At 41.8% G+C, this 14328-nt stretch overlaps 1 protein-coding gene across 3 annotated transcripts in view; it reads right to left on the bottom strand.

The window, feature by feature from the left end:
• LOC138642334 (protein Shroom4-like) overlaps window positions 1-13393 on the bottom strand; it is a 1359201-nt gene extending 1345808 nt beyond the window's left edge. For 2 of the 3 annotated variants that reach the window (XM_069730433.1, XM_069730435.1), the window contains exon 1: window positions 13184-13393. The gene's annotated coding sequence lies outside the window, so the exon portion shown is untranslated. The remainder of the gene's footprint in view (window positions 1-13183) is intronic. The other variant, XM_069730434.1, reaches the window with a different exon arrangement.
• Between the last annotated feature and the right edge of the window lie 935 nt (window positions 13394-14328).

Here is a 14328-nt window from a genome sequence, read left to right as displayed (position 1 = left end):
CTCTACGCTAGGGACGGGCTGCACCTCAATGGGGAGGGTGCAGCTGTGTTGGGGGAGAAAATGCCTAGAAGGTTGGAGGAGTGTTTAAACTAGGGATTGGTGGGAGGGTATTCATTATATAGGAGGGGAAGATAGTGCAGATAGAGACCAGGGCACAAATAAGGAAGATGGGGGTGGCGGTGGCATGGGGGGTGGGGTTAGAACAGTTAATAATTTAAGAAAGAATAGAGGTACAGAGAGGAACATCAAGTGCATGTATACTAATGCCAGAAGCCTTGCCAACAAAATGGACGAGTTAGAATTAATATTGTTGGAGCATAATTATGACATGTGGGGATATCTGAAACGTGGCTGGATGAGAGCCATGACTGGGCTGTTAACTTGCAGGGTTATAGTCTGTTCAGAAATGACCGAATGGATAAGCGAGGAGGAGGGGTGTGTCTATATGTAAAATCGTCCTTAAAACCCATCCGGCGTGATAATACAGGTGAGTCTAATGAAAATGTAGAGTCCCTGTGGGTGGAGATAAGGGGAGAGGGAAAAATAATAAATTACTGATAGGGGTTTGTTATAAATCTCCAAAAATAATGGAAGCAATGGAGAATATCCTCGTAAAGCAAATAGATGAAGCTGCGACTCAAGGGGATGTTATTATTATGGGGGACTTCAACTACCCTGAAATAGATTGGGGATCAGAAACCTGCAATTCCAGCAAAGGTAATCGGTTTTTGACTACTATGAGAGACAATTACCTTTCACAACTGGTTCAGGACCCAACAAGAAGGGGGGCACTGCTAGACCTAATATTAACCAACAGGCCAGACCGCATATCAAATATAAGGGTTGGGGGTCACTTGGGGAATAGTGATCACAAAATAATAAGTTTTCATGTATCCTTTAAAAAGATGTGTAATAGAGGGGTTACAAGGACACTAAACTTCAGGAGGGCAAATTTCCAACGGATGAGAGAGGATCTTGGTGCAATTAACTGGGACGATATCCTGAGACATAAAAATACACAAAGAAAATGGGAGACATTTATTAGCATCCTGGATAGGACCTGTGCACAGTATATACCGTATGGGAATAAACATACTAGAAATAGGAGGAAACCAATATGGCTAAATAGAGCTGTAAGGTGTGCAATAAGTGACAAAAAGAAAGCATTTAGAGAATTAAAGGAAGTAGGTAGTGATGAGAAATTAAATAAATACAGAAAATGAAATAAATTCTGTAAAAAGCAAATCAAGGCAGAAAAGACAGACAGAGAGACTCATTGCCAGAGAGAGTAAAAATAATCCCAAAATATTCTTTAACTACGTAAATAGTAAGAAACTAAAAAATGATAGTTTTGGCCCCCTTAAAACATAGTCTGGGTGAAATGGTGGATGAGGATGAGGAAAAAGCCAATATGCTAAATGACTTTTTTTCATCAGTATTTACAAAAGAAAATCCCATGGCAGACAATATGATCAGTGATAACAAAAATTCCACATTAAGTGTCACCTGCTTAACCCAGCAGGAAGTACGGCGGTGTCTAAAAATCACTAAAATTTACAAATCTCAGGGCCCGGATGGGATACACCCCCGAGTACTGCAGGAATTAAGTACAGTCATTGATAGACCATTATTTTTAATCTTTAAAGACTCCATAATAATAGGGTCTGTACCACAGGACTGGCGTATAGCAAATGTGGTGCCAATATTCAAAAAGGGGACAAAAACTGAACTCGGAAATTATAGGTCAGTAAGCTTAACCTCTACTGTGGGTAAAATCCTGGAGGGCATTCTAAGGGATGCTATACTGGAGTATCTGAAGAAGAATAACTTCATGACCCAGTATTAGCACAGGTCTACTAGGGACCGTTCCTGTCAGACTAATCTGATCAGCTTCTATGAAGACATAAGTTCCGGACTGGACCAAGGGAACCCAGTGGACATAGTGTATATAGACTTTTCAAAAGCTTTTGATACGGTGCCACACAAAAGGTTGATACATAAAATGAGAATAATGGAGATGGGGAAAATATGTGTAAGTGGGTTAAGAGCTGGCTCAGGGATAGGAAACAAAGGGTGGTTATTAATGGAGCACACTCGGACTGGGTCGCGGTTAGCAGTGGGGTACCACAGGGGTCAGTATTGGGCCCTCTTCTTTTTAACATATTTATTAATGACCTTGTAGGGGGCATTCAGAGCAGAATTTCAATATTTGCAGATGACACTAAACTCTGCAGGGTAATCAATACAGAAGAAGACAATTTTATATTACAGGATGATTTATTATGTAAACTAGAAGCTTGGGCTGATAAATGGCAAATGAGCTTTAATAGGGATAAATGTAAGGTCATGCACTTGGGTAGAAGTAATAAGATGTATAACTATGTGCTTAATTCTAAAATTCTGGGCAAAACCGTCAATGAAAAAGACCTGGGTGTATGGGTGGATGACAAACTCATGTTCAGTGGCCAGTGTCAGGCAGCTGCTACAAAGGCAAATAAAATAATGGGATGCATTAAAACAGGCATAGATGCACATGAGGAGAACATAATTTTACCTCTATACAAGTCACTAGTTCGACCACACTTAGAATACTGTGCACAATTCTGGTCTCCGGTGTATAAGAAAGATTAGCTGAACTAGAGCGGGTGCAGAGAAGAGCAACCAAGGTTATTAGAGGACTGGGGGGTCTGCAATACCAAGATAGGTTATTACACTTGGGGCTATTTAGTTTGGAAAAACGAAGACTAAGGGGTGATCTTATTTTAATGTATAAATATATGAGGGGACAGTACAAAGACCTTTCTGATGATCTTTTTAATCATAGATCTGAGACAGGAACAAGGGGGAATCCTCTACGTCTGGAGGAAAGAAGGTTTAGGCATAATAACAGATTGGATACCTTTCTTGAAAAGTATAATTTGCAGGGTATATATACTAGATTCCATGATAGGGCGTTGATCCATGGAACTAGTCTGATTGCCGTATGTGGAGTCGGGAAGGAATTTTTTCCCCAAACTGGAGCTTACTATTTGCCACATGGGGCTTTTGTGCCTTCCTCTGGATCAACATGTTAGGGCATGTTAGCTTAGACTATGGGTTGAACTAGATGGACTTAAAGTCTTCCTTCAACCTTAATAACTATTTTACTATGTTAGGTCTGTAATTTGTGTCCTAGAGACACTTCAACTGTGACAGACAGAATCTAAAAATAAAAGCCAGAAAATCACATTGTGTGATTTTTAAGTAATTAATTTGCTTTTTATGGCATGAAACAAGTATTTGATACAATAGAAAAACAGAAGTTAATACTTTGTACATAAATCTTTGTTTACAATTACAGAGGTCAGACATTACCTGTACTTCTTGACCAAGTTTTACACTCTGCGGCAGGGATTTTGGCCCACTCTTCCAAACTCTTCTATTCCAGATCTTTCATGCTTTGGGTCTGTCACTGGGCAACATTGATTTTCAGCTGCCTCCAAATATTTTCTATTGGGTTCAGGTCTTGAGACTGGCAAGACCACTCCAGGACCGTGAAATGCTTCTTACGGAGCCATTTCTTAGTTTCCCCAGCTGTGTGTTTCGTGTCATTGTTATGCTGGAAGACCAAGTCACGACCCATTTTCAATGCTCTTACTGAGCGAAGGAGGTTGATGTCCAAAATCTCATGATACTTCTATCCTCCCTTCAATACAGTGCAGTCGTCCCGTCCTTGTTGTGAATTCCGCTCTTGGGCTCCCTCCGGTGGTTGTAAGTGGCACTTTTGTGAGTTCTGCTCTTGGGCTACCTCCAGTGGTTTTAAGTGGAATGGTTGCTCCTTGGATTTAGCTGTCAGCAGCTGCTTCCACTGATTGTCTATTCTGCTCGGCTATTTAGCCTGGCTCTTTCCTTCAGCTTGTGCCACTTGTCAATGGTTCCTGGCTGGATTCACATCTCTTTGGATTTCCCTGTTATCCTGACCAGTCCTTGCTTGCTCTTTTCTATCCACAGGTTGTGGACTTATCCGTTCTGTGCTTTTTATGTTTGTCCAGCCTGTCAGTATGAATTAATTCAGTGATGCTGGAAGCTCTGGGAAGCAGATTTACCCTCCACACCTTTAGTCAGGTGTGGAGATTTTTGTAAACTCTGTGTAGATTTTTTGTAGTGTTTTATACTGACCGCACAGTATTCTATCCTGTCCTATCTATCTAGCTAGACTGGCCTCCTGTGCTCATCCTGGTTTCATTCTGTGTATGTCTTTTCCCTCTCCACTCACAGTCATTACTTGTGGGGGGCTATCTATCCTTTGGGGATTTTCTCTGAGGCAAGATAGTTTTCCTGTTTCTATCTTTAGGGGGAGTTAGTTCTCAGGCTGTGACGAGGTGCCTAGGGAGTGTTAGGAGCATCCCACGGCTACTTCTAGTGTTGTGTTGAGCTTAGGGACTGCGGTCAGTACAGGTACCACTTCCCTCAGAGCTTCCCATGTTGCTCCTAAACCACCAGATCATAACACGTCCCCTTTGCAGAAAAAACCTCCAAAGTATGAGGTTTCCTTCACCGTGCTTCACGGATAGGACGGTGTTCTTGGTGGTTTTACTCATCCTTCTTTTTCCTTCAAAGATGGCAGGTGGAGTTAATACCAAAAAGATCTAATTAATTTTCTTCTGACCACAAGACATTCTCCCATGTCTCTTCTGGGTGATCCATATCATCAGTGGCAAACTTCAAACAGCCCTGGACGTGTGCTGGCATGGGAAGACGGACCGTGCATGCCCTGCAAGATTTTAATCTATGACGGCGTAGTGTGTTACTAACAGCAATGTTTGAAACTGTGATCCCAGCTCTCCTCAGGTCTTTTACCAGGTCCTCCTGGGCTGATTCCTAACCATTGTCAGGATCATCCTTACCCTACGAGAGGAAGTCCTACATGTAGCACCAGACCAAGGAAGATTCACCATCATCTTGTGTGTCTTCTATTATCTAATAATTGTGCCAACAGTTGTTGCCTTCTCACCAAGCTGCTTGTCTATTGTCGTGTAGCCCATTCCAGCCTTGTGCAAGTCTACATATTTCTCCCTAGTGTCCTTAGAAAGCACTTTGGTCTTGGCTATAGTGGAGAGGTTGGAGTGTGTTTGAGCATGTAGACAGGTGTCTTTTATACAGGTAACGAGATCACACAAGGTGCAATTAATACAGATAATGAGTGCAGAGTAGGAGGTTTCTTACATAAAAACTAACAGGTCTGTAAGAGCCAGAATTCTGGCTTGTTAGTCGGTGATCAAATACTTATTTCATGCAATAAAATGCTATTTAACCCCTTTACCCCCAAGGGTGGTTTGCACGTTAATGACCAGGCCAATTTTTACTATTCTGACCACTGTCCCTTTATGAGGTTATAACTCTGGAACGCTTCAATGGATCCCAGTGATTCTGACAAGGTTTTCTCGTGACATATCGTACTTCATGACATTGGTAAAATTTCTTTGATATTACCTGCATTTATTTGTAAAAAAAAAATGGAAATTTGGCAAAAATTTTGAAAATTTTGCAATTTTCCAACTTTGAATTTTTATGCAATTAAATCACAGATATATGTCACACAATACTTAATAAGTAACATTTCCCACATTTCTACTTTACATCAGCACAATTTTGGAACCAACATTTTTTTTTGCTAGGGAGTTATAAGGGTTAAAAGTTGACCAGCAATTTTTCATTTCTACAACACCATATTTTTTTAGGGACCACATCTCATTTGAAGTCATTTTGAGGGGTCTATATGATAGAAAATACCCAAGTGTGACACCATTCTAAAAACTGCACCCCTCAAGGTGCTCAAAACCACATTCAAGAAGTTTGTTAACCCTTCAGGTGTTTCACAGGAATTTCTGGAATGTTTAAATAAAAATGAACATTTAACTTTTTTTCACAAAAAATTTACTTCAGCTCCAATTTGTTTTATTTTACCAAGGGTAACAGGAGAAAATGGTCCACAAAAGTTGTTGTACAATTTGTCCTGAGTACAGGAATTGAGATTGGACTCCATGTTGCATTTGAAGAGCCACTGATGTGCCTAAACATTGAAACCCACCACAAGTGACACCATTTTGGAAAGTAGACCCCCTAAGGAACTTATCTAGATGTGTGGTGAGCACTTTGACCCACCAAGGGCTTCACAGAAGTTTATAATGCAGAGCCGTAAAAATAAAACAAACATTTTTTCCCACAAAAATTATTTTTTAGCCCCCAGGTTTGTATTTTCCCAAGGGTAACAGGAGAAATTGGACCCCAAAAGTTGTTGTCCAATTTGTCCTGAGTACGCTGATACCCCATATGTGGGGGGAACCACCGTTTGGGAGCATGGGAGGGCTCGGAAGGGAAGGAGCGCCATTTGGAATGCAGACTTAGATTGAATGGTCTGCAGGCGTCACATTGCGTTTGCAGAACCCCTAATGTACCTAAACAGTATAAAACCCCCACAAGTGACACCATTTTGGAAAGTAGACCCCATAAGGAACTCATCTAGATGTGTTGTGAGAGCTTTGAACCCCCAAGTGTTTCACTACAGCTTATAACGCAGAGCCGTGCAAATAAAAAATATTTTTTTTTCCACAAAAATTATTATTTAGCCCCCAGTTTTGTATTTTTCCAAGGGTAACAGAAGAAATTGGACCCTAAATATTGTTGTCCAATTTGTCCTGAGTACGCTGATACCTGATATGTGGGGGGAACCACCGTTTGAGCGCATGGCAGAGCTCGGAAGGGAAGGAGCGCCATTTGGAATGCAGACTTAGATGGAATGGTCTGCAGGCGTCACATTGCGTTTGCAGAGGCCCTAATGTACCTAAACAGTAGAAACCCCCACAAGTGACCCCATATTGGAAACTAGACCCACAAGGAACTTATCTAGATGTTTTGTCAGAACTTTCAGCCCCCAAGTGTTTCACTACAGTTTATAACGCAGAGCCGTGAAAATAAAAAATCTTTTTTTTCCCAAAAAAATTATTTTTCAGCCCCCAGTTTTGTATTTTCCCAAGGGTAACAGGAGAAATTGGACCCCAAAAGTTGTTGTCCAATTTGTCCTGAGTACGCTGATACCCCATATGTTGGGGTAAACCCCTGTTTGGGCACACGGGAGAGCTCGGAAGGGAAGGAGCACTGTTTTACTTTTTCAACGCAGAATTGGCTGGAATTCAGATCGGACGCCATGTCGCGTTTGGAGAGCCCCTCATGTGCCTAAACAGTGGAAACCCCCTAATTATAACTGAAACCCTAATCCAAACACACCCCTAACCCTAATCCCAACGGTAACCCCAACCACACCTCTAACCCAGACACACCCGTAACCCTGATCCCAACCCGATTCCCAACCGTGAATATAATCCAAACCCTAACCCTAACTTTAGCCCCAACCCTAACCCTAGCCCCAACCCTAACTGTAGCCTTAACCCTAGCCCTAACCCTAACCCTAGCCCTAACCCTAGCCCTAACCCTAGCCCTAATCCTAGCCCTAACCCTAGCCCTAACCCTAGCCCTAACCCTAGCCTTAACCCTAGCCCTAACCGTAACCCTAACCCTAGCCCTAACCCTAATGGGAAAATGGAAATAAATAATTTTTTATTTTTTCCCTAACTAAGGGGTTGATGAAGGAGGCTTTGATTTACTTTTACAGCGGGTTTTTAGCGGATTTTTATGATTGGCAGCCGTCACACACTGAAAGATGCTTTTTATTGCAAAAAATATTTTTTGCGTTACCATTATGAGAGCTATAATTTTTCCATATTTGAGTCCACAGAGTCATGTGAGGTCTTGTTTTTTGTGGGATGAGTTGACGTTTTTATTGGTAACATTTTCGGGCATGTGACATTTTTTGATCACTTTTTATTCCGATTTTTGTGAGGCAGAATGACCAAAAACCAGCTATTCATGAAATTCTTTTGGGGGAGGCGTTTATACCGTTCCGCGTTTGGTAAAATTGATAAAGCAGTTTTATTCTTCGGGTCAGTATGATTAAAGCGATACCTCATTTATATCATTTTTTTATGTTTTGGCGCTTTTATACGATAAAAACTATTTTATAGAAAAAATAATTATGTTTGAATCGCTTTATTCTGGGGACTATAACTTTTTTATTTTTTTGCTGATGATGCTGTATCATGGCTTGTTTTTTGCGGGACAAGATGACGTTTTCAGCGGTTTCATGGTTATTTATATCTGTCTTTTTGATCGTGTGTTATTCCACTTTTTATTCGGCGGCATGATAATAAAGCGTTTTTTGCCTCGGTTTTTTTTTTTCTCACGGTGTTTACTGAAGGGGTTAACTAGTGGGACAGTTTTATAGGTTGGGTCATTACAGATGCGGCGATACTAAATATGTGCACTTTTATTGTTTGTTTTTTTATTTAGATAAAGAAATGTATTTATGGGAATAATATTTTTTTTTCTTTATTTAGGATTTTTTTTTCTTTTTTTTTACAAATGTGGAATTTTTTTTTAAAAACTTTTTTACTTTGTCCCGGGGGGGACATCACAGATCATTGATCTGACAGATTGCACAGCACTCTGTCAGATCAGCGATCTGACTTAGAGCACTGCAGGCTTACCAAGCGTCTGCTCTGAGCAGGCACTTGGTAAGCCACCTCCCTCCCTACAGGACCCGGATGCCGCGGCCATCTTGGATCCGGGGCCTGCAGCGAGGAAGGAGGTAGGAGACCCTCAGAGCAATGTGATCACATCGCGTTGCTCCAGGGGTTTCAGGGAAGCCCGCAGGGAGCCCCCTCCCTGTGCGATGCTTCCCTATACCACCAGCACACCGCGATCATGTTTGCGGTGTGCGGGGGGTTAATGTGCTGGGGGCGGTCCGTGACCACTCCTGGCTCATAGTGCCGGATGTCAGCTGCGATAGGCAGCTGACACTCGGCCCCGATCGGCCGCGCTCCCCCCGTGAGCGCGGCCGATCGCGCTGGACGTACTATTCCGTCCTTGGGAAGTAAGGCCCACCCCACATGGACGGAATAGTACGTCCAATGGCAGAAAGGGGTTAATTATGGAAAAATCATAAAGTGTGATTTCTGTTTTTTATTATTAGATTCTGTCTCACAGGTGAAGTCTACCTACGATAAAAATTACAGACCTCTCCATTCTTTGTAAGTGGGAAAACTTGCAAAATCAGCAGTGCATCAAATCCTTATTTTCCCCAATGTATGTACATGCTAATTTTTAATTATTTGATCCCATAAATTTAATTTATGCATGGATTTCTCACTTCATCAACTTAGACTATTTAGTGCTGATGAATCACACACAGATCAGATCAGAAAAATATTTACATATTTACACACAGGTTGTAATATAATAAAACAGGTAAAAAGCCAATGGAGTGAATACTAACTTGGCACCAATTTTGGATTTCATCGTACCTAACAGACCGGACATTCAGCATCTCCCACCGCACACAATCTCCTCACCTCGCCCCCTTATCTGTCGGAGTCCCACAAGGTTCAGTCCTAGGGCCTCTGCTCTTCTCTATCTATACCTTTGGCCTCAGACACCTCAGAGTCCCATGGCTTACAGTATCATCTCTATGCTGAAGACACACAGGTCTACATCTCTGGACCAGATCTCACCACCCTACTAACAAGAATCCCACAAAGTCTGTCTGCTATTTCTTTTTTCTTCTCTGCTAGATTTCTAAAACTTAATGTGGATAAAACAGAATTCATCATCTTTCCCCCATCTCACTCAACTCCCCCGAAAGACCTAGCCATTAAAGTATATGGCTGCTCACTCCTTGACACTGATCTCTCCTTCAATCTACATATTCTAGCCCTTTTCAGTTCCTGCTGACTTCAACTCCTATTTCCGATTCGTACATTCCTAAACCAAAAATCTGCTAAAACCCTAGTCAATGCCCTCATCATCTCCCGCTTTGACTACTGCAACCTCCTGCTCTGTGGCCTCCCCTCTAACACTCTCGCACCCCTCCAATCTTTTGTAAACTCTGCTGCCTGACTAATCCACATGTCCCCTCGCTATTCCCTGGCCTTTCCCCTCTGTCAATCCCTTCACTGGTTCCCCATTACCCAATGACTTCAGTTCAAAACCCTAACCATGACATACAAAGCCATCGACATCCTGTCTCCTCCATACATCTGTGACCTCGTCTACCAGTACTTACATGCACGCAACCTCTGATCCTCACAAGATCTCTTTTTCTCTACTCCCCTCTTATCTCCTCTTCCCACAATTGCATGCAAGATTTCTCCTAAACATCCTCCATACTCTGGAACTCTCTACTCAGGGTGTCAGCCCCGGTGCACCTGGGCAAGTGTCGGGGCCCTGGTGGGAAATTTATGGTACAGACATGACACAGTCCCGGTGTTAGGGGCAGACAGCTGCCTAGGGCCCCCGCTCCCCAGGAGCCCTTAGCTAGCGGCACATCATGCAGCCGCTATGGGGCCCCTGTGAGGCAGGGGGACCACCTGCCACCAGCTCAGACTCCCCCGCCGCATTGAACCATACCGGGTCTGCCGGTACAGTTGAAAGCATTGATGGAGGAGGGAGCGTCAGATGATGCTCCCTCTTCCATCATTCCCCGCTCTGCCTCTGACACTGGGGGTGCATGATGACATCATCGCGCACTCACTGTGTGCCAGACAGTGCAGCAGCAGCCTCTGAGACAGGAGCAGGGAGCAGCGTGGGCACGAGGAGAGGTGAGGAGTGTGTTTTTTTTTTACTATAATAGTGAGTACTGGACTGTGGGACCATTCTCGGGGGGATGCAGACTGTGCTATATAATATCTGGGCTGTGCAATATGCTACGTGGGCTGTGCTATATACTACATGACTGTGCTATATACTACATGGCTGTGTTACATACTACGTGGGCAGTGCTATATACTATGTGGCTGTGTCATATACTACATGGCTGTACTATATACTATGTGGGCTGTATTGTATACTACATGGCTGTGCTATATACTACGTGGGCTGTGCTATATACTACGTGGGCTGTGTTATATACAACTTGGGCTGTGTTATATACTACGTGGCTGTGTTATATACTATGTGAGCTTTGCTATATACTACGTGGGCTGTGTTATATACTACGTGGCTCTGCTATATACTACGTGGGCTGTGTTATATACTACGTGGCTGTTATATGCTTTGTGGGTGTGCTATATGCTACGTGGCTGTGCTATATACTACATGGCTGTGCTATATACTACCCATTTTGTACTTTTACAAATGTTCCACGTTAATACTTTCTAATGTTTAGTTTAAAAAGTTTTCCATTAAAAAATTGTCATTTTCAATGTATGCAGTTTTTTTTTGCAGCAAGTTCAGCTAACAATAAAATGCCTACTGGTAACTGAGGAAGAGGGAGTAGGTCACAAAAATTGGCATATAAGGAGTTGACTTATATAAAGCCCCTCTGCTGTATGGTATTGTAGAATTTACAATAGCTATCACTTATATACTTATACATGGTCATTAGATCGCCCCTCAGTCGTCTTTTTTCTAGACTAAATAATCCTAATTTCGCTAATCTATCTGGGTATTGTAGTTCTCCCATCTCCTTTATTAATTTTGTTGCCCTCCTTTGTACTCTCTCTAGTTCCATTATATCCTTCCTGAGCACCGGTGCCCAAAACTGGACACAGTACTCCATGTGTGGTCTAACTAGGGATTTGTACAGAGGCAGTGTAATGCTCTCATCATGTGTATCCAGACCTCTTTTAATGCACCCCATGATCCTGTTTGCCTTGGCAGCTGCTGCCTGGCACTGGCTGCTCCCTGTCCTTCTCCCTGTCAGATTTACCCAGTGGTTTCCCATTCAGTGTGTAATGGTGATATTGATTCCTTCTTCCCATGTGTATAACCTTACATTTATCATTGTTAAACCTCATCTGCCACCTTTCAGCCCAAGTTTCCAACTTATCCAGATCCATCTGTAGCAGAATACTATCTTCTCTTGTATTAACTGCTTTACATAGTTTTGTATCATCTGCAAATATCAATATTTTACTGTGTAAACCTTCTACCAGATCATTAATGAATATGTTGAAGAGAACAGGTCCCAATACTGACCCCTGCGGTACCCCACTGGTCACAGCGACTCAGTTAGAGACTATACCATTTATAACCACCCTGGACTCTGTCATTGCTGCGACCCTGTTTGTTTTTGCTGCACCAACTTAAGGACTAGGGGCTAAGCGGAAGTTGCCTGAGACCGACCTCTGCCACCAGAAGACAGACTGTTTGCAGGACCCCACTGGAACAGAACTGCTCCAGTCATTGTTGGTGCCACTGCCTTCAAAGCTTCAGTTTTGAACTGGGAAGCCTCTGAGCCGATAAGTGATTTAAAGACCTGCCATTATTTTGTTTATTGCTTATTAACCTTGCCTATTGATTGCCATTGAACTGTTTAACCCTCATTTAACCATTTATCTCCCTGCGACGAGTTAATCCCGTTAAATTAAAACTGTTATATTTGTTAACCCTTGCTCTGCCTTCTGTCAGTCACTGCATCCTGCAACCTGCTTACATATACCCCTGCTCACATGTAAAGCGCCATGGGATAAATGAACCTATAATAAATAATAATATTGATAATACTTTTGCAAGTCACTACAGTTGTTTTATCGCAGTGACACACATAAAATTTATCAATCTGACATGAGTAGACTAATAATAATAATAATAATAATAATAAGAAGAAGAAGAACAAAACACTAGAATGTGCGTCAGAAATGGTGTCCGACTTAGAAGCATTAATAGAAGGAAAACAGGAAAACATCTGCTTGTCATGAAATGTCAATCAAGGTAAAAAAAAAAAAAAAGAAGAATTAAGTAAAAGTTAAAAACAAAAATCACCGAACTGAAAAGGTAATATTGGAATTATTACAAGCCTACAACCTGCAGTAACCACCGATCGACCAAACCGCTGCATGACCAGCTATATCCTCACCTACTGTATTCTCACCCATCCCTTGTAGATTGTGAGCCTTCGCGGGCAGGGTCCTCATTCCTCCTGTACCAGTTATGACTTGTATTGTTTAAGATTATTGTACTTGTTTTTATTATGTATACCCCTCCTCACATGTAAAGCGCCATGGAATAAATGGCGCTATAACAATAAATAATAATAATAATAATAATTATATAGCAGCAGGAATCCACAGAATATTAGGACGCTCCTTACCTGGCACATATGAATAAGGATCCAAACAGAGACCTGACTTATTTCTTTTGTGACAAAGATCATAATATTCAAAGGAAATAATGAAAAAATCTTTATGGAAATCCAGAAAACTCTGATTCACAAGAGGAAAATGAGAGAATATTTCCAGCAACTTAATGGAAGAATGAGGCGAACTCCTGTTCAGCCAGACAAAAAGTGATGCTGAAGAGTGACCTATAAAGGAGGGACCTCGCAGACATAGGGGCTGTGCAGGAGAACGCCCCCAACATTCCTAAACCTCTCAGGAAAAGGAAAGGAAGCAAAGCAGAATAAGATAAGCGTTAGGAGAGACGATCCCAACAGCAATGCTTGTGCTACTTATATGTGCAAAACACCCAGAACAGGATACAAATCTTTACATGAATCCATGAATAAAAATGTTTGAGTGCCTCCAAGCATTGAGCCTGTTCTGTATTCCCATAAGCTTCCGGTTTAGACGCTGCATTCCATTGGGGTTCTGCCCAGAATAGGAAATCACTGGCAATTATTCAGGCTGGCAGGAAGCTAGTCTCTCCAACAAATAATACACTGTTTATTTATACTGGGGACTGAAAGAGGAAAAAAACATGAAACAATGCAAAGCTCTACCACACCTAGATGACTGGAAGCTGAAATCAGCGCCGAACTAGATGGTCTTCTACTGCATGCGATTATAATCAAAGTATACATGTTTAATGCAAGTTACAAATATCAATTATCACAACCCAATTCAAATTCACAACATAATTCCCAAGTGTCTGAATTTTATTTAAAGGTCTTGACAAATTCAAGATGAGAGAAATTTAGCTATAATAAATAGAGAGGAGTGAATCAATTCAATGCAAATCCATTTGTGTTGAATTTTATGAAATTCACAGGTCTCTGCAAATTTAACTATCTGTGAAGCAATGTTTTTGGTATATTGGTACCTTCTACCCTTTCACACATTGTCAAGGATTGAATCAGGCAGAGAGGGCTCAACTTCAGGCATGGTGACAAGGGCTTTCACATAATGCTTTGAAGAAATCACATTCTCCCTCCTAATTCACTGCTAATTGATACTATCAGAGCCACTATAAAAGCTGAGACAGGAAATCTAACAGCCCTTTTAAGTTGTTACATGCTTT

Source organism: Ranitomeya imitator, chromosome 6 (genome assembly GCF_032444005.1).
Source record: "Ranitomeya imitator isolate aRanImi1 chromosome 6, aRanImi1.pri, whole genome shotgun sequence".
Lineage (NCBI taxonomy): Eukaryota > Metazoa > Chordata > Amphibia > Anura > Dendrobatidae > Ranitomeya > Ranitomeya imitator.
The sequence above is the reverse complement of the archived record's forward strand: the minus strand, read 5'-3'. Positions and strand labels throughout refer to the sequence as shown.